The sequence below is a fragment of the Mustela erminea genome, chromosome 9, assembly GCF_009829155.1.
Source record: "Mustela erminea isolate mMusErm1 chromosome 9, mMusErm1.Pri, whole genome shotgun sequence".
NCBI classification, from domain to species: domain Eukaryota; kingdom Metazoa; phylum Chordata; class Mammalia; order Carnivora; family Mustelidae; genus Mustela; species Mustela erminea.
This window is the reverse complement of record NC_045622.1, coordinates 33,174,775-33,201,473: the sequence shown is the minus strand read 5'-3', so window position 1 is coordinate 33,201,473 and position 26,699 is coordinate 33,174,775.

Below are 26,699 nucleotides of genomic sequence, written 5' to 3'. Positions count from 1 at the left end.
CCAAAATCTATAAAATTCTCCTTAAATTCAACACCGAAAAAATAGATAATCACATAAAAAAAAATGGGCAGAAGACATGAACAGATGCTTCTCCAAAGAATACATATAAATGGCTAACAGACAAGAGACACATGAAAAAATGTTTATCATCACTAGCCATCAGGGAGATTCAAATCAAAACCATATTGAGATACCACCTTACACCAGTTAGAATGGCCAAAATAAAATGGAAAGTAAACAACAAGTGCTGGAGAGGATTGGAGAAAGGGGAACCCTCTTACACTGTTGGAGGGAATGCAAGTTGGTACAGCCACTTTGGAAAACAGTGTGGAGATTCCTTAAGAAATTAAAAATAGAGCTACCCTATGACCCTGCAAATGCACTACTGGGTATTTACCCCAAAGATACTGATGAAGTGAAAAGAAGGGCCATCTGTACCCCAATGTTCATAGCAGCAATGGCCAGAGTCACCAAACTGTGGAAAGAGCCAAGATTTCCTTCAACAGATGAATGGATAATGAAGATGTGGTCCATATATACAATGGAATATTACACCTCCATCAGAAAGGATGAATACCAAACTTTTGTATCAACATGGATGGGATTGGAGGAGATTATGCTGAGTGAAATAAGTCAAACAGAGAGAATCAATTATCATATGGTTTCACTTACTTGTGGAGCAGAAGGAATAAAATGGAAGACATTTGGAGAAGGAAAGGAAAAGTGAATTGGGGGAAATCGGAGGGAGAGACTTACCATGAGACTGTGGACTCTGAGAAACAAACTAAGGTTTTGGAAGGGAGGGTGTACTAGGATGGGTGAGCCTGGTGGTGGGTATTAAGGAGGGGATGTATTGCATGGAAAACTGGGTTTGGTGCATAAACTATGAATCTTCGAACACTAAAAAAATAAAACTAAATTTTAAAAAAGTTAATAAAATAAGTTTTTTTATTGTCATATATTTATTTTGCATTTTAAAATGCAAATTAGTGATTGCTATCTGTACCAACTGTACTATAACAAGATATGAATTGTAGTGATGTAGCAGATTAAATTATAAAAGTAAGTTTGGGCAGTTATCACTTACAGAATGCCAAAACTATATGCTCTTTACTCAGTAGCATGTTTTATAATTATAAAGAAATTGTATATCACACTTCTATCTAATTAGTAGACATGGGTTGATGCAGAATAATTGTTAAATTTGGGGTTTGGGGTATAAACTAAGATTGAGCAAACTGATTAAGATTTTTTGCATAGAACACTAATAGCAGGAGCTCATGAGGTAATCACTTGAATCACAGTGGTTTCATAGATCCTGACTGCCTGAGTCCAAGGACAGGAGAACATGAGCAATGATAATTGTCAGCAGAAAGATAGTGTATTTATATGTATTTGTTTCTCCATTTGGTATTAACTTTTTACAATGTCATGAATTATATTTCAAATAGAATGATATCTCTAAACATTTGAAAATATATTGAGCTAAATATTAATAAAAATATAAATCCAGGGTTTTTTAAAAAAGATTTTATTTATTTATTTGACAGACAGAGATCAAAAGTAGGCAGAGAGACAGGCAGAGAGAGGGGGAGAAGCAGGCTCCCTGCTGAGCAGAGAGCCCGATGTGGGACTCAATCCCAGGACCCTGAGATCATGACCTGAGCTGAAGGTAGAGGCTTTAACCCACTGAGCCACCCAGGTGCCCCTAAATCCAGATTTAATAGTGTTTGTTGACAATCAGATTGCTGAAGGGTTGGGGCGCCTGGGTGGCTCAGTGGGTTAAGCCGCTGCCTTCGGCTCAGGTCATGATCTCAGGGTCCTGGGATTGAGTCCCACATCGGGCTCTCTGCTCAGCAGGGAGCTTGCTTCCTCCTCTCTCTCTCTGCCTGCCTCTCTGCCTACTTGTGATCTCTGTCTGTCAAATAAATAAATAAAATCTTTAAAAAAAAAAAAAAGATAGCTGAAGGGTCAAAAAAAAGACAAGACCCAGGATAAGCAATTTTCATATCTTGCTAGTTGAGTATTTCTTGGACATTTTAGCATTACAAATAAAAATGTCAAAGACTTTGATTGTATTATCTTTTAAGTATTTACTCAAAATAAATACATCTATGAAAAATTATACTCCCTAATCTTATGAAGTATGAAAAAAAAAGAAAACCACATGATTTCTTAAAAATAGGATATTGGTAAATATGTAACATAAACATACCATTGCATTTTAAAATGTCATTTGTAGTTTTAAAGAATATAGATGAAATAGATAATTTCCAAAATGAAATTAGGAAGAAAAAGAAAAATATATATAACTATCCATGCATGAATATCATAAGACACAGTTCTCGAAATATTGATTAGCAATTTGAATAAAAATTCTTTGAATACATTATATCACGCCATTTATAAAAACCACTCATGGTCATATGAATCTTTAGATTGAAAGATAGTAGATTAAGACCTTTAAAAGACATTTTTGAAAAAAAAAAAAAACCACTTTTGGCACTGGACAAAAAGAAGTTATTTATACTAGACTATATATGTTCTATACGTATACATGTATATGTATGAGTTAATATATCAATATCAAGAGATATATATTTTATATGCTTACAAACATATACACTTACATGTATGTATCTACACATATGTATGTATATGTATACATAAAATAATTTAACTTAAATATATACCTCCTAATGATGAATTATTTAGCTAAGAAAATAAATGTGGCCTACCAGATATCTAATCTTGTAAATATTTTGAAATGAGGATAGCTAAAATAAAGGTGTAGGAACAAAGTTCCAATTCAAGCTCAACCATGCATATTAGAAAAGGGATTACAGATTAATTTGAAATCTGTGTGTGAATTGCATGAGAAACAGTGTTGGGGGAAATTAATAATCAAGATGAGGAAAAATGCATTTAAATACCTTACCTCAAGCCATTCATAAAGACCAGTTACAGTCATTGAAATCTTTAGATTCAAAGACAATAGAAAGACATTTTTTACATTGGAAAAAGTAAAGTAGCTTGTAACAGACTTACTTGCTCACAAATAAACAGTAATATTTGGTTAGAATGCATACAGTAGAAATGTATAATAGAATGAAGACACGGCAGAAAAATCAAGGCATGAAGGACTTGAGGGTTTTAGTCAATAAAAGAAGGGTGATGCATGGAATGGGCTCCACTCACATATATTCTTACTCTGACAATATGTTTTTTCCAAATCTCAGCAGCAAAAGAATGGTAATTAAAGTGGAAAGCAGCAATCATACTGGTCTAAGAAAACAGAAATCAGAGTTTGGGGAACATAAAGTGGCTAAATATTAAAATTCTGGAAAATACTGAAATGCAGAGAAGTTCTATAAATGAAGCCTACAGACCCCACTATGAGCTGGTAAACACAGCAAGTGCATACCAAATTTCCATGAAACATAGCAGAAAAATCTGGCCCCAAACCTAAAAGAGTGGAGTGGTAATTTTAGCATTTTGGGGGGAGAAAAATGTTGACATTCTAAAAAAGTGATAGGGACCTAGTAAATACACTTGACTTTCATTTGAAACTCCACAAGGATGATCCCTTAATGTAATTGCCTGGCCTGAGAAGTAAGGACTACATCTTAGTGCTCAGAAAAAATCAAAGCCTAAAACCAAATTTTAAGCTTCTTTGGAGAAAGATAATTCACCTAATGTCTCTTCTTTCTCTCTTTTTTAAATCTACAATATTTAACATCAAAGGAAAAATTAGAATTTTTTAAAGGACAGAGTGTCTGAAAAGTTAGGAATTTTAAAAATTGACAATAAATAAAGCATTTTTACAAGTAATTTGAATACCAACATTTTATAGGGGCATTAAATAACTACAATAAATTGGAATCATAATTGGAGATTTTACCTCACCTCTCAATAATTGGCAAAATAAACAGACATAAAATGATTAAAAATTTATATATTTTATTATATAAGATCATTCAAATTAATCTAATATACTTTTACAGTGTACTATATCTCATAACTTTAGCTTTTGTATGTTTTCAGGGGCAATTGAAACATTTACCAAAATGGACAATATACTGTGTCATAAAGCAATTAGCCAAAAATTTCAAGAAAATTTCCCAAATATTTGGAACTTATGTACCAGACTTCTTAAAAAGCCACAATACCATATATTAGAATTTTGAATTATATAATGAAATATGACATCAAAACTCATGGGAGTTTGCTAAAGCAATACTTAAAAGGACATTAAATCTTTCAGTGGCTGTATTAGAAAAGAAGAAAGGTAGAAGAAAAAGTAAAAAAATAGGAAGAATTTAATAAATATGAAAAATGTTCACAGAGCCAAAGTTGATTTTTTGAAATGATTTACATGGCAATATTAATTTATAAAAGAAAATCTATATGCACACACACACACAGAGGAAAATATTTTTTAAATTTCTAATGCATTGATAACCAGATGAGTTTTAAATAAAAAATCTAATTCCAATATTAGAACTAAAATGTGGAAACAGTGATAAAGGATGGGTGTTGGTATCTGAGTTAATTATTCTATCTTTTATTTTTCTGTAAGAACTTGAATATATTGGTAACATTTAAAATATCTAAATATGCAGTATTAAATCAAAGAGATTAAACTTAAAACTGATATAGAGTTTCCAAACAAATAGCATTATTTTTTAAAAAATATTATGTATTTATTTGACAGACAGAGATCACAAGTAGGCAGAGAGGCAGGCAGAGAGAGAGGAGGAAGGAGGCTCCCTGCTGAGCAGAGAGCCCATTGTGGGGCTTGATTCTAGGACCCTGGGATCATGACCTGAGCCAAAGGCAGAGGCTTTAACCCACTGAGCCACCCAGGACCCCTAATCCAGTCGTGTTATAAGCAATGCAATAAAAGTATGTGATTAATCCTAAATAAAATATATACAAAGGTCAGGATAAAAAAATTCAAATGGCTAAAATTCACTGGTTTAACATCAGTGATATTTTAGCTGATTGACCTCAGACACAAAAAATTTAAAAGAATAATAATGAATAAATGTCATTTGAGTATAAAAATTGAGAAAATTATTTCAATTTTATCTGCTTTCAATTTCTAATTTAAATCATTAGAAGTTCAGAATATACATATATAAATTATAAAAATTTCTTCCAGAGTCTCTTAATTTGAATTCATTGATATTCAATATGCCAATTGTAATTATCATGAATTCCTTTGGCATTCATTGCAGTAGCAGCAATTATCACAAAATTGTTTGCTATTTGTTAAAATATGGTTGATACATAAAGATTTTAGTTGACACATACAAAGGCATTATATGTACTTTCTCTGCAAAGAACTGCAATTTAGCATCTGTAAATTATTATTTAATGATAATATAAAATGAACATTATCTTAAGAAATATGTATCCCCTACCATTTCAGAAGGTAACAAGTTAACCAAAATACAAGATGCTGTTAGCTAGACAGTCCCTTATTAAGGACACTTTGTATTGTCTTCAGAAATAAGAACAACAAAACTCTCAGATTTATGACAATAGCATAATAGAAGCCTTAATGTTTGTATAAGAATTTTACTGTGTTTATATTTACAATTAGCTTCATAATGCTTTAGAAACTGATGTGTAATAATTCATTTAAAAATATATGCTAACTGTATCTACATTAATTTGATACCTTGGAATATTTGAACCAATCTTTTCTTTTTGCATTGTTAGTATGTATATTCATTAACACTCAAAAGGAAAATTGAAAAATTTAAAGTTAAAAGTCAGAACTGTGTGTCATAAGTCCATATAAGTTTTAAATATCTTCACATACTAATATAGTGTCCATAGTATTTGCATTGATAAATATTCCTACAATCTAACTTTAAGTGTGCAACTTTTTTCAAAAATTTTCTATAAAACGTAAGTAAACCCAGAATCCTGGATTCCTAATACAACTTATTAATATCTCTATGAATTTGTGAATCCAAAGGAGAATTAAGCTTAATTCCAGCCTCAATGCATTCTATATTATAAGTAGGAATATGTATTTTTCCATATATGTAAGTTTACATTTAAAAATAATCACCCGACAAAATTTTCCTAAGTCCTGAATGTTTTTATGTCATTTATTGTCATCATTCATAACTTTCTACTTATTTTAAGATTTATCTATTTATTTGATGGAGAGGGAGGGTGTGAAGGACAGAGCGAGAATCTTAAGTAGGCTTACTGCTGAGCACAGTGACCCACGGGGGCGGTCTCAGAACCCTGAGATCACCACCTTAAGAGCATGACCTGAGCCAAATCAGGAGTTGGGCACTTAACCAACTGTGTTACTAAGGCACTGCAACCTACCATTTCTTTCTATGCAGTTGCTTTTCTCCTAAATAAAATCCAGTCTACGGCCATACCACCCTGAACGTGCCCAATCTTGTCTAAATAAAATCCAATGTCCTTGAACACAATTTAATACTACATGATCAAAATCTTTAAAACTCCAATTTGCCAAAGCATTGCTCAAAGAAATGCCTAATGATTTTATTTAACCTTACTGTGTTAATTTTCCTTATCTGTAAAATTGTCATGTTAATATTTACTGTTCAGAATTTCTGTTAAAATTAACTTACATATGTGATAATATATATATCATATATATGATGCTTATCACAATGTCTGATATGAAAAGCTCAGGAAATATTACCTAAAAATAACAAATTATATCTCATTTTAAACATAATTAGAATTCTAATAAAAATTAGGCAGCAAAACAAGTACAAATCTAAGTGTTTTAAAGGATACTATGGGTTAAGTAAATTTATCAGGATTCCTTATGATTTTTTTAACAGATGTTTTAATTTTTTATATGGTAACTATCATTTTCCAGAATTCTAGAACCTAGAATTATTTTCCAAAAATATTTTGTGAAAATTTTCAATTTAATATTCAAAAATAATCCATACAACCTATTATGGAAAAGGAGTTGTAAATCAATTCTCTTGACTCTTTACTACATGTGGAGAAAAAGGTTAGAAATCAGTTGACTAGGAAGCCTTGGTGGCTCAGCCTTTGACTCAGGTCAGGATCCTGGAGTCCTGGGATCAAGTCCAGCAACAGGCTCCTTGCCTGATCAGGATCCTGCTTCTTCCTCTGCCATTCCCCCTGCTTGTCTTCTCTCTCTCTCTCTCTCTCTCTCTCTCTCATATATAAATAAATAAAATATTAAAAAAGAAAAGATATAGAAAAGAATTGGTTAAAATCCAGAACATCGATTTGCAGTTACTAGTGGGTGGATGGAGTCACATGGTCTTGAAGGTCACATCCCCTCTTCTACTCTCTTATCCTTTGTAGTTAGCTGACTAATTTAGTCATTGTTTTCTGGCAAGCTGTTTCCTTGCTATCTCTTTTTCTGCACTCTGCTTTTATGTGTTATTGATATTATTTTTAGTATTATACATTGTTTCAAATTATGAATTCTGCTTTACTAGAGTTTATCTAATTCACTCAACAAATATTTAGAAGTGTTATGCTTTCTATAAACATTTGGTTCTATTTCCTTTCATAATATTCTTATTCTTAGTAATTTAAAAGCTTATAGTCACCTAGTCACTTATTAAAACTACTTTTGCCTTTTGAAACTAAAAATTGACCAGTTTGTATATCAGCTTCAGACAGAGACAGACAACTTGGGTAAAATATGAAGCAGGTAAAGTGAAGTGGCTCTGGTTTTCATCAATATCCAGAGTTCTAATTTAGTGCCTGGGAATAGGCTTCGGGAGATAGAGGCCTATAATCTTCACTTTAAATAATGCAGGTATATATTTAGAAGCCCATCACAGTCACAAAAATGAGTTCACAGAAATGAGATACAGAGTCCTCAGAGAAATAAATGCAGACATGCAACAGAGTTCAGCCAAGCCACATGGACTTCAGGCAGGAATCCAGATACATTAAAAAAAATAAATAAATAAAAAGAGTGTTAACTAGAAATTTACAGCAGAAATCTTATCCTATAGAATGAGCAACATAGCAGAAATAAGTTGACAACACAAGCACAGAGTTACCTGAGATCTATGCAGGTCAACCACATATAGGTCTGTGACAAGAATAATTGAAAACCCACTCGTGTATTTATTTATTAATTAATTTATTTATTTATTAGTTTAAAACAACATAAATTTATTAACCCATCAATTCTGTGGTTCAGCAATCTAGAAGCAGCATAGTTTGCTGGTTCTGGCTGAAGTTCTCTCAAGAAACTGCATTCAAGTTCTCTACTGAGGTTGTCTCAAGGTTCAACAGGAGGTAGAGGGGTAAAGGTAGGGATTTAGTTTTGAGCTAACTGAGGTGACTATTGGCAGGCCTCAGGATATCTTCTAGCTTCCTCACATTGTTGATTTCCAGCCTCTTTTCCTTGCCATATGGAGAACTTCATTGGCAACCTTCATTGTCATCATGACTTAAGAGTTGGCCTTTCTCTTTCCATGGGAGCCTCACAGCATGGTAGGTGGTTTCTCTCAGAGAGAGGGAAAATGAAAGAGAGTGGAAGAACACACAAACATGGAAGTCTTGAATTTTTTATAACTGAATGTCCAAGGTGACATCCCATCACTTCTCCTGTAATTTGGTTGCTACAATCAAGTCACTAGGTTTGATTTGTCTTCTTGATAGAGCATCATCTAAATGTCATTGGAATTACTATTGTTATTCAACAAATTATTCCTAGCTTTGTATTTTAAAATAACCATTTTATCTGATTCATTTTTGGATCAGGAAATAGAGATGAGTACTTGAATTTATGAGTGTACTCATTATTTGGAGTTTGCTGAGCATGAAAATGGGCATGAATGACTACAATTGAACAAAATTGGAGGAGGAAACAGCTGAAATAGGGCTAAGATTGTGTCATTCAATTCTAGCACTTTTACTACCACAGTAAGTAGCCTGATACTCATTTCAAAACCACAAATAAATCAACTATACTTCATTCCAGAATGGTTAACTGTCAAAATACTCAATCCTTGGTTTAACATGGGAATAATTCTTCACTGATTTTTTTTTTTTTAATTCTAGGGCCAGAGAATCTATGTTTGTGTGTGTGTTTTATCACAGGACATTTGCACATGGTTAGGAATTTAAGTTTTGTGTTCATCTTACTTACCATTCTTACGTAAAGGATACTTGCCTATTTCATGTAATGGAAGTGTGGACTTTCGACTGTGTTGTTTGAAAGTAGGAATGGTTGTACAAACCATGCAGATATTTGTCTATCCAATTTAATATTGATGTGACCTGTGTTTTCCTAATTGACCTGACTTCTTCTTATGCAAATACCTCCACAAATTTTGGGTTACCGAATCGTTTCAGTACTTGATGTTAATTATATTCTATTAAGAAAATTAAATTCTCATACTTACTTATATGTACAGTCCAGCAATGCTATAGGAAAACTGTACTTTTAAAAGTTTGGTCATTTGCTTTTACTGCTGATAGTGGGAGAAAACAAGTATCTTAAAGTTTTAAAATATTTTTGTTATATAAACTTAAATTCAATTTTGAGATATACCATCTTTTTTTTTTTTCCCTGAGAGGTATTGTTTAAGTGGGCCTACTTAGTTATAGAAATGTAAAAAGATACTTATTCATATTTCTTGAGCTAATATGCATAGAGTAATCTCAAAAACAGAAACAATTTATGGCTTTTAAACATAAATTGAGTGCATTTGGTTTTTGTAACTCTATTTCTGCAGTTATACTTCCCTCACAATATATTATAGATAGTGAAAGCACCATAATCCTCTGACATATAGCTGTATTTCAGTCAGTGCTGGCTTTTTCCAGTGGATGACCTGTGCAGGCACATAGGGTCCCATGTTTAAAAGGACCCTACACTCTGTTTAACATCCTGTGGTTGCCATCTTGCAATTTTTAATTTTTTTTAATAAAGGATCTAGTTTTTCATTTTGTATTGGTGCTGGCAAATTAATAACCACTCTGGATTTCAAACACCTCTATGGACCTTCCTCATGAGTACTTTGAAAAATACTCCAATTGATTTAGATGAACATTTCTTGTTATGAACTACTTCTAGATACAGGATTAAAAATTTGCTATGTGCTGGGGCCCTTGGATGGCTCATTTGGTTAAGCATCTGCTTTTGGCTTAGGTGATGATCCCAGATTCTGGGATCGAGCCCTACATCAGGCCCCCTGCTTATCCAGGAGCCTACTTCTTTGTCTGCCATCTGCTCCCTTGCTTGTGCTCTCTTTCTCTCTCTCTCTGACAAATAAATAAACAAAAGCTTTAAAAAAAATTGGTTTGTGCATAGAAGCATACCCACATGGAATCTCATTATATCAAATGAAGAAAATACATCCCCTAAAAATACAAAATAACATAACTATAAAAGCATGCAAAAGATGTAGAATTTTGGCATCAGTTGGCCAGAAATTTTGAGAAGTAACTGAAAAGTCAAAATAGGTAAAGAAAGAAAAACCAGACCACTAGCTAAGAACACACGATAAAGAAACAAGATACGGAAACATAGCATTCTGTGGTTGGTGAGTATGAGCATTATCCCAGATACGGCAGCTAGAGAAATGGTCAGGCTTCCGGCTACAGTGAACTTAATTGACTAACAGCCCTGACGTTGCCTTTCTGCATCCATAAACATGCTCATGTGTAGAGCCCCTTATCTGTGCACAATTTTCTGCCCATATTTGAGCATAGCAGAAATAATAGCTCAGGCCCATTCTTGCCTCCTCCATTACTAATGCAAGACTTCTCCAATAGATGACTTGGATTAGGGACTCCCCCCTACTTGGCTGAACCTTTCTTAGAATTGTGGTGCACCTTGATTCTTCTCCCTCAATCTCCCTTCCATTGCTCTCCCCTCCATTAGTGTCAGACTTCCTTTAGTTGTGTAGACTCACTCCACCTTTTCCAGTTCTTTCTTCTTTATCCTTCACAAGTACTCCCCCCAATAAATTTCTTCAAAGTCTATCCCTATGTTGGTAGCTGCTCCTATCAATAGCACAAGGAAGACCCTGTATTCCAGAAGAAAATCCCAATCTCTTAAATTATTAGGCTATTATTTTAAAAAGGCCAATATACACATACATAAGTTGATATATTACCAAGAATTATCACACATTTGAAGAAAACTAATAAGTAAAGTTAAAATCTTCAACATTCATGTTCTAATAGTTCTAAAATAAAGACTGGAATGAATGGTTGGGATAAATTTGCATAGAATATCACCCCACAAGTAATGACAAACATACATTTTAAAATATACAAGCAAGAAATGTGATATAATTTCCAAAGACCAAAAAAAAAAAAAAAGGAATTGGAAAAGCCAAGGGAAACCTCAGATTTTCCATATAGGAAAAAAGACTGGGTTTTTCGTTTGTTTTAAAGATTTTATTTATTTATTTGACAGAGAGAGAGAGATTACAAGTAGGCAGAGAAGCAGGCAGAGAGAGAAAAGGGGAAGCAGGCTCCATGCTGGGCAGAGAGCCCAGTGTGGGGCTCTATCCAAGGAATCTGAGATCATGACCTGAGCTGAAGGCAGAGGCTTAAACCACTGAGCCACCCAGGTTCCCCAAAGACTGAGTTTTATATTGACATTAAAACTAAAATAGTATTATGATTACAATGGAATGAAACTAGAAATCATTGTAACCAGAAATATAATAAAAACAGCTGGAAGTAATAACTGGAAAATCCACAACTATGTGGAAATTAAGTCACACACTTTTAAACAAAAAAGTGAGTCCAAGAATAATTATAACATGTTGCTACAAAAGTTGGGTATCCATCCTTTCTGATGGAGGCATAATACTCCATAGTGTATATGGACCACATCTTCCTTATCTATTCGGCCGTTGAAGGGCATCTTGGTTCTTTCCACAGTTTGGCGACCGTGGTCATTGCTGCTACAAACATTGGGGTACAGATGGCCCTTCTTTTCACTACATCTGTATCTTTGGGGTAAATACCCAGGAGTACAATGGCAGGGTCATAGGGAAGTTCTATTTTTAATTTCTTGAGGAATCTCCACACTGTTCTCCAAAGTGGCTGCGCCAACTTGCATTCCCACCAACAGTGGAAGAGGGTTCCCCTTTCTCCACATCCCCTCCAACACATATTGTTTCCTGTTTTGCTAATTTCGGCCATTCTAACTGGTGTAAGGTGATATCTCAATGTGGTTTTAATTTGAATCTCCCTGAGGGCTAGTGATGATGAACATTTTTTCATGTGTCTGATAGCCATTTGTATGTCTTCATTAGAGAAGTGTCTGTTCATAGCTTCTGCCCATTTTTTGATATGTTTGCCTGTTTTGTGTGTGTTGAGTTTGAGGAGTTCATTATAGATCCTGGATATCAACCTTTTGTCTGTACTGTCATTTGCAAATATCTTCTCCTATTCTGTGGGTTGCCTCTTTGTTTTGTTGACTGTTTCTTTTGCTGCGCAGAAGCTTTTGATTTTGATGAAGTCCCAAAAGTTTATTTTCTCTTTTGTTTCCTTTGCCTTTGGAGACATATTTTGAAAGAAGTTGCTGTGGCTGATATCGAAGAGATTACTGCCTATGTTCTCCTCTAGGATTCTGATGGATTCCTGTCTCACGTTGAGGTCTTTTATCCATTTTGAGTTTATCTTTGTGTACGGTGTAAGAGAACGGTCGAGTTTCATTCTTCTACATATAGCTGTCCAGTTTTCCCAGCACCATTTATTGAAGAGAACTTCATCAAATCTATCTATGAAAAACCCACAGAAATATCATCCTCAATGGGAAAAAGCTTGCAGCCTTCCCGTTGAGCTCAGGAACATGACAAGGATGCCCACTCTCACAACTCTTGTTCAACATATTATTAGAAGTCCTAGCAACAGTAATCAGACAACAAAGAGAAATAAAAGGTATCCAAATTGGCAATGAAGAAGTCAAATTCTCTCTCTTCGCAGATGACATGATTCTTTATATGGAAAACCCAAAAGTCTCCACCCCCCAAACTACTATAACTCATACAGCAATTCAGCAACGTGACAGGATACAAATTCAATGTACAGAAATCAGTGGCTTTCTTATACACTAACAATGAAAATACAGAAAGGGAAATTAGAGAATCGATTCCATTTACTATAGCACCAAGAACCATAAGATACCTAGGAATAAACCTAACGAAAGAGGTAAAGGATCTGTATTTGAGGAACTACAGAACACTCATGAAAGAAATTGAAGAAGACACAAAAAGATGGAAGACCATTCCATGATCTTGGATTGGAAGAATAAACATTGTTAAAATGTCTATACTGCCTAGAGCAATCTATACTTTTAATGCCATTGTGATCAAAATTCTACCGGTATTTTTCAAAGAGCTGGAGCAAATAATCCAGAAATTTGTATGGAATCAGAAGAGACCCCGAATTGCTAAGGAAATGTTGAAAAACAAAAATAAAACAGGGGGCATCATGCTACCTGATTTTAAGCTTTACTACAAAGCAGTGATCACCAAGACAGCATGGTACTGGCATAAAAACAGATACATAGACCAGTGGAACAGAGTAGAGAGCCCAGATATGGACCCTCAACTCTATGGGCAAATAATTTTCAACAAAACGGGAAAAACTATACAGTGGAAAAAAAGACAGTCTCTTCAAAAAATGGTGCTGGGTTTTTACTGTTCTAAGGAATTCATTTGGTAAGTCTTTACTGATTATTAGCTTTCTCAGAAAATTTCCACTCAAAGCATATTAAAACAATGATTGTAAATTTTCAATATTCATACACATCATAAGGTGCTAATGTTAGGATATAACTTTTGATTCATTAAGTTTGGATGGGGACGGAGATGGTGCATTTATAAGACTCACAGGTAACACCAATGCCACTGGTAGTTGGACCACATAGTAGTAATAAAAGCAGAAAAAAATGGTGATATATATTTTTGAAGGCATTCATATATTATATTTGTTATGAGCATTAGAAATTATCTTAGGATTAATGATTTATTGCAAGGTTTAAATTATAAGCAGCAGTGATATGTATGACAACAGAAGCAAAAAGGTTAGTATGAGGGATAAAAATATGTTGTTGAAAGTTCCTAACACTGTATATGAAAAGTATAATAATAATAAATATAATAATATTTGAAAGTAGACAATTTGAATATACTAACAATATGTATTGTAACCCTTATAACAACTAATAAATTTTTAAAAAGCATAGCAAAGTATCCAATAAAGATTTAAAAATTTAATATTAAACTGTATTCAATCCAAAAGAAGGCATGTAGAAAAGAACTAAAATAAGAAAAGAGTGAGACAAATATCCAGTGGAAAAAAGACAATCTCTTCAATAAATGGTACTGGGAAAATTAGACAGCTATGTATAGAAGAATGAAACTTGACCATTCTCTTACACCATACACAAAGATAAACTCATAATGGATAAAAGATCTCAATATGAGACAGGCATCAATCAAAATCATAGAAGAGAACATAGGCAGTAACCTCTTTGACATTGGCCACAACTTCTTTCAAGACACATCTCCAAAGGCAAAGGAAACAAAAACAAAAATGAACTTTTGGGACTTCATCAAGATCAATACCTTCTGCGCAGCAAAGGAAACAGTCAACAAAACAAAGAGAAATCCCACAGAATGGGAGAAGATACTCACAAATGACACTACAGAAAAAGGGCTGGTAGCCAAGATCTATATAGAACTTCTCAAACTCAACACCCAAAACCCAGATAATCATGTAAAAAAAAAGGAAAGAAAAAAAGGGGTGGCAATAGACATGAATAGGCACTTCTCCAAAGAAGGGATACAAATGGCTAACAGACACATGAAAAAATGTTCATCATCATTAGCCACCAGGGAAATTCAAATCAAAAACCACATTGAGATATCAACTTACACCAGTTAGAATGGCAAAGATTAACAAGAGAGGAAACAAAAAATGTTGGAGTGGATGTGGATAAAGGGGAACTCTCTCACACTGTTGGAGAGAATGCAAGTTGGTGCAGCCACTTTGGAAATCAGTGTAGAGATATTCCTTAAGAAATTAAAATAGAGCTACCCTATGACTCTGAAATTGCACTACTGGGATTTACCCCAAAGTTACTGATGTAGTGAGAAGAATGGCCATCTGTAGCCCAATGTTCATAGAAGCAATGTCCACAATTGCCAAACTGTGGAAAGAGTCAACATGCCCTTCAGCAGACAAATGGATAAAGAAGATGTGGTGCATATATACAATGGAATATTACACAGCTATCAGAAAGGATGAATACCAAACTTTTGTAACAACATGGACAGGGCTGGAGGAGATTATGTTGAGTGAAATAAGTCAAGCAGAAAGAGTCAATTATCATATGGTTTCACTTACTTGTGGAGCATAAGGAATAACACAGAAGACATTGAGGGAAGGAAAGGAAAAGTGAATTGGGGGAAATTGAATGGGGAGATGAACCTGAGAGACTGTGGACTCTGAGAAAAAAACTGAGGCTTTTAAAGGGGAGGAGGTGGTGGTATGAGTAAGCTTGGTGTTGGGTATTAAGGATGGCATGTATTGCATGGAGCACTTGGTGTAGTACATAAACAATGAATCTTGGAACACTGAGAAAATAAAATTAAATTAATAAAAAAGAAAAGATGAGACATGAAATAAAAAATAGCACATGGTAATATTAATTCCAATGTAAATAAAATTATGAGACTAGTTTCAACAAAGCAGTTAAAAGACAAATGACATCAGATAGGATACAAACAGAAGATCCACCCATATGCTTTCTACAAGTAGCATACTTTAATAAAAGATATAGACAGGAAGAAAAAGATATTACATGCAAACACTAATTATAATTACATTTATATTAACAAAGTAAAGCTCAGATAAATTTTAAAGAATTTTAATCATATGCATAATATTATTTTACCAAAACAAGTTGAAATCAGTTTAAAAACCACTAGAAAAATTAGAAAAACAAAAACCTATGAGCTAAATTATCATTAAAACACAACAAATCAAAATTGTAGTATATATCTAGCATAGTGCCTTGAGGGAAATGGATAGCTTTTAATTTTTATATTAGAGAAAAAGTTAAATTTAAGTCAATTTTCTAAGTTTACAACTTAAGAAGCTAGAAAAAAAAGAACAAATTTAACTCAATGGAAGAAATAAGTAAATAGTAAAAACAAGAGCAGAAATCAATAAAATAGAAAATGGAGATTGAAAATGAATTTTAAACATACCAAAAGTGAGTTATTTGGAGAAAAAAGTCAGTACAACTGATAATTCTCAAGCTAGTTTGATTAACAAAAGCAGGAAAAAAAAAAAAAAGGAAAACCCAAGTTAACAGTATCAGAAAAGAAAGAAGATAGGCATATCATTAGAGAGATTATTACAATTTACATCCAATTATCAGCTTTTTTGAAAAACAAATTAATAAAAGTGACCTAAGAGGGTATCATGAAAAAAACATATACAGTTAATTTAATGTTTAATTAGAACATTCTTATAAAGAAAATTTCAAGTTTGGATAGCTACACTAGTGAATTTCATCAAACGTATAAAAACGAATTCCAAGTTTATGAAACTTCTTTCATTAATCAGAGGAAAGGGGAACAATTGACACCTTATTTTATGAAGTTAGTATTTCCCAAGAGCCAAATCTTTCAAAAACAACCACCAAAACTTAAGAAAATAATAATAAATATAATCCATTAATACACAGAAAAGATGATAAATAGTGAACAAGTAGGCTGTGACTCAGTAATGTAAGTTCAGTGCACCATATTCATAGAAAAAAAAAAGACTTAAAAAAAACCTGAAACCTATTCAAGCAACATAGGGAAAATATTTGACAATATTCAGCACATTTCCATCATGGAAATTCCTAGTAAATTAGTAATAGAAAGAAGCCAAGTACAATTAAGAGCATCTTCATAAAACCCACAGCTAACACTATACTTAGAAATAAAAAAATGAATGGTTTCCTACTAAGTTCTGGAACAGGAAAAATATCTGTTCTCCACAAAAATGATATATTGATAAATGGGACTTAATCAACATTTGCTAATTCTATTACTCAAAAGATAGCATTCAGGAAGTTAAAGACAAACCACAGCCAGAAAAAATACTCAATACATGAATATCTGAGAAAGTACCTGTTTTCAGAATATGTAAAACAACAACAACAACAACAAAAACTCTTACCAGTTCATAATAGACAACCAAATAAGGAGTAAAAATGATTTAAAAGACATTTTCCATAGTAAGATATAAGATTGCCCAAATGTGTATGAAAAGAGTAGTATAATTAGTTTTCATCAATACAGATTATACTAAATCAAACTTACCAGAATAGCTAAAATTAAAAATATGGTAATACACTGTCTTATTGAGGATGTGGAACAGCTTGAACTATCATAAACTGCTGGTGAGAATATAAAATAGTGAGAATATAAAATAGAGAATATAAAATAGTATAACCACATTGGAAAATGATTTTGCAATTGCTTATAATAATCATACACCAATTCCACTACTAAAATTTTACATATATGTGTGTATAAATCTTTACATACATATTTATGAATTTTATAAAATTCATAAATATGTATGTAAAGATTTATACACACACACACACACACACACACACATACACATAGTTCTCATGCTGGCATTTTCACAGCCAAAAACTAGAAACAACTCATATTCACCAATATGACAGTGAATAAAAAATGATAGAGGCACCTGTGTGGCTCAGTGAATTAAAGCCTTTGCCTTCGGCTCAGGTCATGATCCCAGGGTCCTGGGATTGAGCCCCACATTGGGCTCTCTACTCAGCAGGGAGCCTGCTTCCCTCTCTCTCTCTCTGCCTTCCTCTCTGTCTACTTGTAATCTCTGTCAAATGGGTAAATAAAATCTTAAAAAAAAAGATAGCATACTCATACAGTAAAATATTACTCAACAATCAAAAGTAATGAATTTCTGAGTCACAGGACATTGGTGAATCCCTAAGACATTTTGCTGAGGCAAAGAAGCCAGAACAAAAGAGTATGTGTTATACAGTTTTTATTGGTTTCTGTGTTTGTTTGCTTATTTATTTTAAAGATTTTATTTATTCATTTATTTGAGAGAGAAAGAGAGCACTGACAGAGTGAGAGAGAGAAGCAGACTCCCCATTGAGCCAAAAGCCTTATGTGGGCTCCATTCCAGGACCCTGGGGTCACGACCTGAGCCAAAGGCAGATGATGTTTACTTGACTGAGCCACCCAGGTGCTCCTGTACAGTTTAATTTATGTGAAAGCCTGGAACAAGCAAATAGCCTATGGTAACAGAAAGCAGGTGAAGATCAATGGTTGCCTGAGGTGGTAGTAACTATTATAAAACTGCATGTTAACTGTACCTCAGTAAGGAAAAAAAAAAGGCAAAAAACCTGAGTGAAAAGAAATTCAACAACATTTTGTGGAATAAAAATGTTGTATATTTTTGCTGAGATTATGGTTGTATAGGTAGATATATCTTCAGTACTTATTGACCTGTTCTCTTAAATTGCATGATTTTGTTTCAATAAGGTTGACGGAGGAAAGAAAATTGAGTTACTCATTATAAGTTAATGGTTAATATTCACTGGTAGAACATCAAGAATGGATGACATTATATAAAGCTTAAACTAGAAGCATGGAACATGGACCATTCTGTTTATCTTTCGACATGACAATCCAAAAATACTTGCATATATAAATAATGTATTTGATATTATTTGTACTTTTAGGTTTTCTTCATTCTGTATCACATACTTTATAGGTTTCTGTTTCACTTCCTGTATTCTTTTGAAATATGTTCTTTTTTTTAAGAGTTTTTTTTTAATTTTCAATAACAGTATTCATTATTTTTGCACCACACCCAGTGCTCCGTGCAATCCATGCCCTCTATAATACCCACCACTTGGTACCCTGACCTCCCACCCCCCCACCACTTCAAAACCCTCAAATTGTTCTTCAGAGTCCATAGTCTCTCATGATTCAAATCCCCTTCCAATTTCCCCCAACTCCCTTCTCCTCTCTAACTCCCCATGTCCTCCATGCTATTTGTTATGCTCCACAAATAAGTGAAACCATATGATAATTGACTCTCTCTGCTTGACTTATTTCACTCAGCATAATCTCTTCTAGTCCCATCCATGTTGCTACAAAAGTTGGGTATTCATCCTTTGTGATGGAGACCTAATACTCCATAGTGTATATGGACCACATCTTCCTTATCCATTCGTCCGTTGAAGAGCATCTTGGTTCTTTCCACAGTTTGGCGACCATGGACATTGCTGCTATAAACACTGGGGTAGAGATGACCCTTCTTTTCACTACATCTGTATCTTTGGGGTAAATACCCAGGAGTGCAATTACAGATTTTATTTACTTGACAAAGATCACAAGTAGGCAGAGAGGCAGGCAGAGAGAGGAGGAAGCAGGCTCCCTGCTGAGAAGAGAGCCTGATGCGGGTCTCAATCCCAGGACCCTGAGATCATGACCAGAGCTGAAGGCAGAGGCTTTAACCCACTGAGCCACCAAGGTGCCCTTTTGAAATATCTTCTTAATTTTCTTTCTCTTCTTTTGCTTCTATTTCTCCATTCACCAATCTTAATAGAAAATGGTAGAATATTTGTATTATCTGAATAATTTCATAGTATCTTGATAGAGTTAAGAAAAATAGTACATGTTCTTTGAAAAGTAAGTACATGTCTGACTTTTTAAAATTATTTTAAAATAAATATTTAAGATAATCCTTCAAATAACATATTTTATTATGTAGGCTTTTGTAATTTCTGTAGGTATTAGTTGCTCTTAATAGGAATATAGAGAAAAGTAGCTTTAACTAGTGTTTTATTAGTTTTATATATGTTGAGATCTATTGAATGATTTTAAAACTCCTACATTCTTTTATTTTCTACTTTCATAAAAACTAAGTTAACCCCTTTTTAAACTACCAATCACAGGGTCTACTCTTTAATTATGCCATTAAGTCTTCACAGAAAGTAATAAATCAGGCACATTATTCAGTTTAATAAAAGTAAGGCATTGAATTTCAGGTAATATTTCATTGAGCCAATATTAAGCAATATTTTCGATCTTTCAATTAGTGCATAATATATAAAGAGTTCTTCATAAGTCTTCTGCAAGAGAAAATGTCATGATGGTCAATGTTCTTGATTGTGGTAAAGTAAAGCAGAAAAATCCAGCACATGTCAAATTTTATTGGTTTTATTTAAACAAATTTACACAAGGAAAATTAGTTCATACAAGGAAAAAAATTTCCTGGTTAGTCTCTTACACAGTCAATGATTTTAGAACAGACTAATAGAAAGAGCATATTGCCTTTGCATATTTCTCTAAATGTCTTTGCTCTGGCAGTTAAGTTCAAAGATTTTATAAGGAGTGAGTTTCCCAAATTAAAATTGTTAGAAAAGAGTTTCATTATGTGATGTTAGAAAAACAATTTAATGCATATATCTTTATTGCTAGCATATCTTTTCTAATATTGCATATGTTAGAAACATCTGGGAATATCTTGAAGGTTTTTAGGGTATCCATATTTATTTTCTTAGTGTTGATCATAATGAACATGTCAGCAGTGTGTTGGAGCCTTATGGAATGTACAAGCACATGTGTGGTTTAATAAAGCTGAAAGTTTAAAAAGGGAGAGAAAGACAAACTTACAGATTTTTGAAGACTGTAAGTCACAAACTACAGCAATCAAAATGCGAACAGAATCAGAGTAAAGAAGACAACTTCTTGGATTTGAGTTCAAAGCTTGAATATATTTTATGAAATGAGAAAGTCAGTCTGGAGAATGGTATAGGATCATTTACACTTTAAAAAAAAGCAGGCATGGGGCACCTGGGTGGCTTAGCGGGTTAAGTGTCTGCCTTCTGCTCAGGTCTTGATCCCAAGGTCCTGGGATCAAGCCCTGAGTAGGACTTCCTGCTCAGCTGCTGGCACTCCATCTCCCTCTGCCCCTCCTGGCTTGTGTGAGCTATTTTTTCTCTTTCTTTTGCCTGTGCTCTCTCTCAAATAAATAAATACACTTTTTTTTTTAAAGAAACAGATGAACAAAATACAAAATGTCATACATTGGATATATTGCAGACACTTTTAGTTCCTTGCACATATCCCCTGTTACTAGGGTTTTTGTTTTTGTTTTTGTTTTATTTTGCACTCATGGTTTCCTGAAAAAGCATCTCTGACTGTGTGAAGGCTTTCTCTAGTCTCATAAGCTTGTGGGGACACCATCACTTTTGTTGCAGTTTACTGGGCAAAATCAGTCAGACCGCACTCTTAGACTTAAATCTTAGGGAAGTAGACTACATCTTTTGATTGAAGAGCTGCAAAATCATATTGCAATAAATGTGAATACAGAAATGTTTGTGGATGGGGGAACTCTGACCATTTTTGCAACTATAATATCAACTCCAGTAACTGGTCCCAATTAGTCAATGAATATCTCACTGTATAAGATCAGACTCATGTCAATATTTCCAAATGTTATTTCCAATACTGACAATAGTGTCAGTGAACCAGCATGTCATTTTCCACATCAGACGAATGTAGTTCTTCAGATATGGCACCTTTTGATTCAGACAACTATGAACTAGAAAGACAAGTTATTTCCCCCACACTTTAATACTTTTATAATAACTTCTATCAGATAAAAGGGAATATCCAAATTATTCAAAGGTTCCCATATTGGGAAAAGTTCTGAAATGATGTTAGTACTAGGTAAATTAAATGTCATTTTGTAATGTGAAATGCAATGTTCTCCCATTTTAGAGTGGGAAATTGTGAAAAACAGGTAATATCTGGAATCCTGTCCAAAGTCCATTCTAAAGTGGTGCCATTTTACTAAGCAATTGGTACTGGGCACTGAATAATTTTAGAGCTCCCCAGATGGTAACAATGTGCATTCAGCATAGAGAACGACTTCACTGGGGGAAAGCCAGTACATAATTACAAAGGGGACTGATTTCATTTTTTAAATTATTATTTTGTTTTATTTTTTATTTATTTATTTATTTTTTATTTTTTTATTTTTTATTTTATTTTATTTTATTTTATCTTATTTTTTATGGCTTAAGGCTATAAAGTTGGTCCTGAGGTTCCTGGTGGCCAAAGTAAATAGAAAAACAATCATTTGAAATAATTCATGTCTTCTGTAAGTAAAAACTTACCAGTTCCTTGGAAGAAAGCAAGCTTTTCTTCAGAGGTCTGAAATGTCTTGTTTGAGCATTCCTACAGGAGCCATCGAAGGATGTTACAGATCACAGTTTTAGAAACAAATGACATATGGAGAGTTAAAAAATAAATGAAGTGGTGCCATTTTCCTGTTTATTTTCTCAGTCACCATGTAAATAATTAGTTGGGAAATATTTAGAAATTTACAGAAAGCTAATACTTGTTCTCTGATCTGAGAAGACATTATTTAAAGGGCCAGTATTGAAGCCAAGATATTCATCTTCAAAGCCTAACCAATATGATACATCAGAAGAAATACTGCCTCCCAGAGGGAATTTCATAGTTACCACCACCATCCAACACCACAGGAGGCAGAGTGGATCTCCATTCAATTCACTGTAACATCTCCATTCAATTCACTATTTATTCCCTTTAAAAACCAGATGGATCATGGAGTGTTCCCTAGTACATGGAAAAAACAGTGATAAACATTCTCTTGCCTCAGGAACCACAGGGATCTCAGTCATTTAAAAATTTTGTGCAGCACTGACTAACTGCAGTGATGAAATGAAAATGAACATCGTAATATAAATGGGTAAAAAGGGGTGCCTGGGTGGCTCAGCAGGTTAAAGCCTTCTGCTCAGGTCATGATCTCAGGGTCCTGGGATTGAGCCCCTCATTGGGCTCTCTGCTTGGCGGGGAACCTGCTTTCCCCTCTCTCTCTGCCTGCCTCTCTGTCTACTTTTGATCTCTATCTCTGTGTCAAATAAATAAAACCTTAAAAAAATAATAAAAAAAATGAATACAAAATATTCTTGGTACCAGAGTGAAATATATAGAAAACTTACATCAAAGCCCCCCCCTAAAATGCTGGAGAAAAGCCATGACTTAAACATTTCTGACATTGCTGCCATTTGAAAACAAACAAACAAACAAACACACACACACACACAAAAAAAAAAAAATCACAAAGAAACAAAGAAACAAACCTAAAAAAAAAAAACAATAACAAAAAACAAAACAACAGCAACAACAAAAACTCTTAGTATCATATTAGGCTTTGTAAAATCTGACCATTGATAATCAAATGAAAATGTGCTCACAGGCATAGTATTGTAAATTCTCTGAGCCATAGATTGACTAGGGACAGCAACAATCCATTACATTATGGAAATGGTGATTTTGAGATCATTCTTTAGACCTTTCAGAAGATACAGATAATTTTCATGAGCAGGTGGCTGAGCTTCCCATGTCACCCAATTCTACTGTAACAATTTTTCTCTTTCAGTGTACATCTACTGCCTTACTGGAAGCATGGGCCATTTCTGGCATATAATATTAACTTATGCCTGATTTATGATGGGTTGTCTGTCTTAAAACATCCATGTAGCTTAACTAGTTCCCCATTCAGGGATGACTCTAGCACTCAGAGATGGCCTTAAATGAAGATGTTGAGGGAAAATATCCCATCTAAGCAGACTCTGAGTACTCCACTTAGTCTTTTGTTTTATATGGAGAGAGAATAGTTTGAGGTGTACATATATATACAGAATTATGGCCAGGGAAGATAACTTCCTTTGTTAATCAGTAGTTTGGAGGGAGGAAGATTAGAAGATCAGAGACAAAGAAATAGAGGGGAAAAAGCAATTGAATTGAACTACGGAAATAGGTGTGAAATGGAGAGACAGTAATAGCTCATATAACTAGACACCAAAAAGCATCTTCCACAAAAAAGACACCTGACAATCAGGCAACAATATGACTCTTTCTGTGGATATGAAATATCCTCTCTCATCTGCCACTGTAGTGTCCTACCCTTGAACCCAAAATGGAGCGACCATGGTGCCAGGTCTCCTTCTGAAAACTGTTCTAGTTATACATATTACTCCATGCATATCCTGTTAGCAACTGATCCCTTTGTATGGTTTCATTCCTCAGAAAGACTAGCTAGTTATTTGATAAATAAAAGATTGCATCACACCTCTTCTAAAATGGAAGGGGAAATTTGTCCTTATCAGAATTAATAGCTACTCTGGATATCAGTTTGTCATTTTTAAAAAATTAAACTCTACACCCAGTATGAGGCTCAAACTCGTGATCCCCAAGATCTAGAATCACATACTCTATAGACTGAGTCTGTCACGTGCCCCATGATATCAGTTTATCTTTTAAGAACACTGGAGCTTTTGCCAGCACCTCCACTAAAGGGTTTGTAGATTGTCTACTAGATTAAAGAATTTACTGATACAGGGTACTATGTAACACCAGTGGACTGGTTTTATGACAAATAAGTTTTAATAATGGATTTCTTTCTTGAAATCTGTAAATGTGCAGAACCAGAATTGTGTAGAAAGGAAGGACAAATTTCCTAGATCACTGTGGCTAATGACATGAAGAGAGGGAACCTACTTCCACCTGTTGGTTTCTAGACTCAAATATTTCACCTACTTGGGAATAATATTTAGTGATTATTATGTATACTGTGTCCTGGAGGATGAAGTAGGTTGTTACCTCCATGGTAGCACCTCATCTATATTTTCAGTAAGTTTCTTTGAGGTCAACATTTTTTTCTGTGTGATGCCATGAGTGGTAAAACCAGTGCATCATATTGTTGCAAACCCATTCCCATACTTCTTTTTCTGTAAAGGAAGAATCTGGCCCTGATGCATTATTAAGTCAAATTCCATAACAGTGGATCCAATAATCTTAAATTCTTAAATAGTGATGCTTATTTAGGCCCTGTAAGTATGTACTTCCATATATTCAAGGGATTCTCTTTGGATGTTTTGGCAGATTTTTATAGGTGAATTAAAGCAGAAACTCTTGGATTTTGGAGCAAAGCCCTAACATCCTTCATAGATAATTATTCTTTTGTTAAGAAACAACTCTTCACAAACTTCTGGACCTTAGTACAGACTGAATACTCAACATGAATCACCAAGTTACTATGCAACCTTAACTACCCATCATGAAGTAAGTATTATCTGACCAACCAATTTATAAAGTTTGGCATGCATAATAGAACTCCATCATCAAAAAGAGGTATATCTATGCTTGCACCCAAACAGGTCCTGAAGGCACAAGTTACATAATCAAGTAGTCCATGGTCCCCACTAATGCTGTACTGCCTTCTCTCTCCCAGTCTGCATGTATAGTCTCATGGGGAAGCTCCCTCTAATCACTTGGCAGAAGGAGAAAGACTTGGGCCAGATTCACATTTAGTTCTGCATAATATGCTGGCTGTACCTCAAAGTGTACAGCTGCATCATTATACTTCCTTTCTGGAACATTCCTGAAAAACAGTAGTGAAGGCAAATATCTCAATGGGCAGAACTTTGAGCAGTGTATATGGTTGTTCATTTGTTTGAAAGGGGGAAGGATGAGATAAGCATTTATGAATCCATGACTGGGACAAATGGCTTGGCTGGATGATCAGGGACTTCGAAGGCACATAGTTGAAAAATTGGTGACAAGGAAATTTGGGGAAGTGGTATGTGGATATACTTTACAGAAGGGAAAAATACATGAGTATATTTGTGTCCCTTGTGAGAATTCTTTAGTGAAGAATTCTGGTGACCTCAGAAGAGAACTTAAAAATCAAGTGAATAGGATCATCTTTTCTTTGAATAAGTTAGCCTCTTTCTCCAGCCACCCTTGTAATTACTTAAAAGGCTATGAATAAAGTGATCATGGTGACAAGAATGGAAATTATGTATGGACTCAACAACATGGACTTCTGCTCACCAAAGTTGATTAGGCTTTGACCACTGCTGAGTGTCCAATCTGCTATAGCAGAAAACAACACTAAGTCTGAGATACAACACTCTTCCCCAGGGGGATTAGCCAGCTACCTGGAGATAGTGTTGAGTACATTGGACCTGCTCATCATGGAACGGCAGCCTTCTGACCCTATTGAAATAGACATTTAGTCTGGATATGGGTTTATCTTCCCTAAATGCAATGCTTCTTCCAAAACTACCATCTGTGGACTTACATAATGCTTTATCCACTGTCATGGTATTGCATCCAGCATTGTTTCTGATCAAAGAACTCACTTCACAGCAAATTAAGTCCTTCAATGGGCCTATTCTCATGGAATTTACTGTTCTTACAATGTTCCCCACCATCCTGATGTAGCTGGGTTTTGGAATACTCGATTATAGTGCCAGCTATAAGCCAATACCTTGCCAGTCTGAAACAAAGTTCTTTGGAAGTTTATGTTCTCAGCCTCTAAGTAGGGGCTGTTTCTCTCATAGCCAGTTCACAGGTCCAGGAATCAAATGGTGGAAATCAGAGTGGCACCACTTACTATGACTTCTAATAATCCATTAACAAAATTTCTGCTATCTGTTCCCATGGCTTTATGTTCTATGTACCTAGAGATCTTAGTTCTAGACAGAAGAATGCTTCCACCAGAAAAACCAGCAATGATTCTATTGAATTGCATGTTCAGAGTGCTGCTTA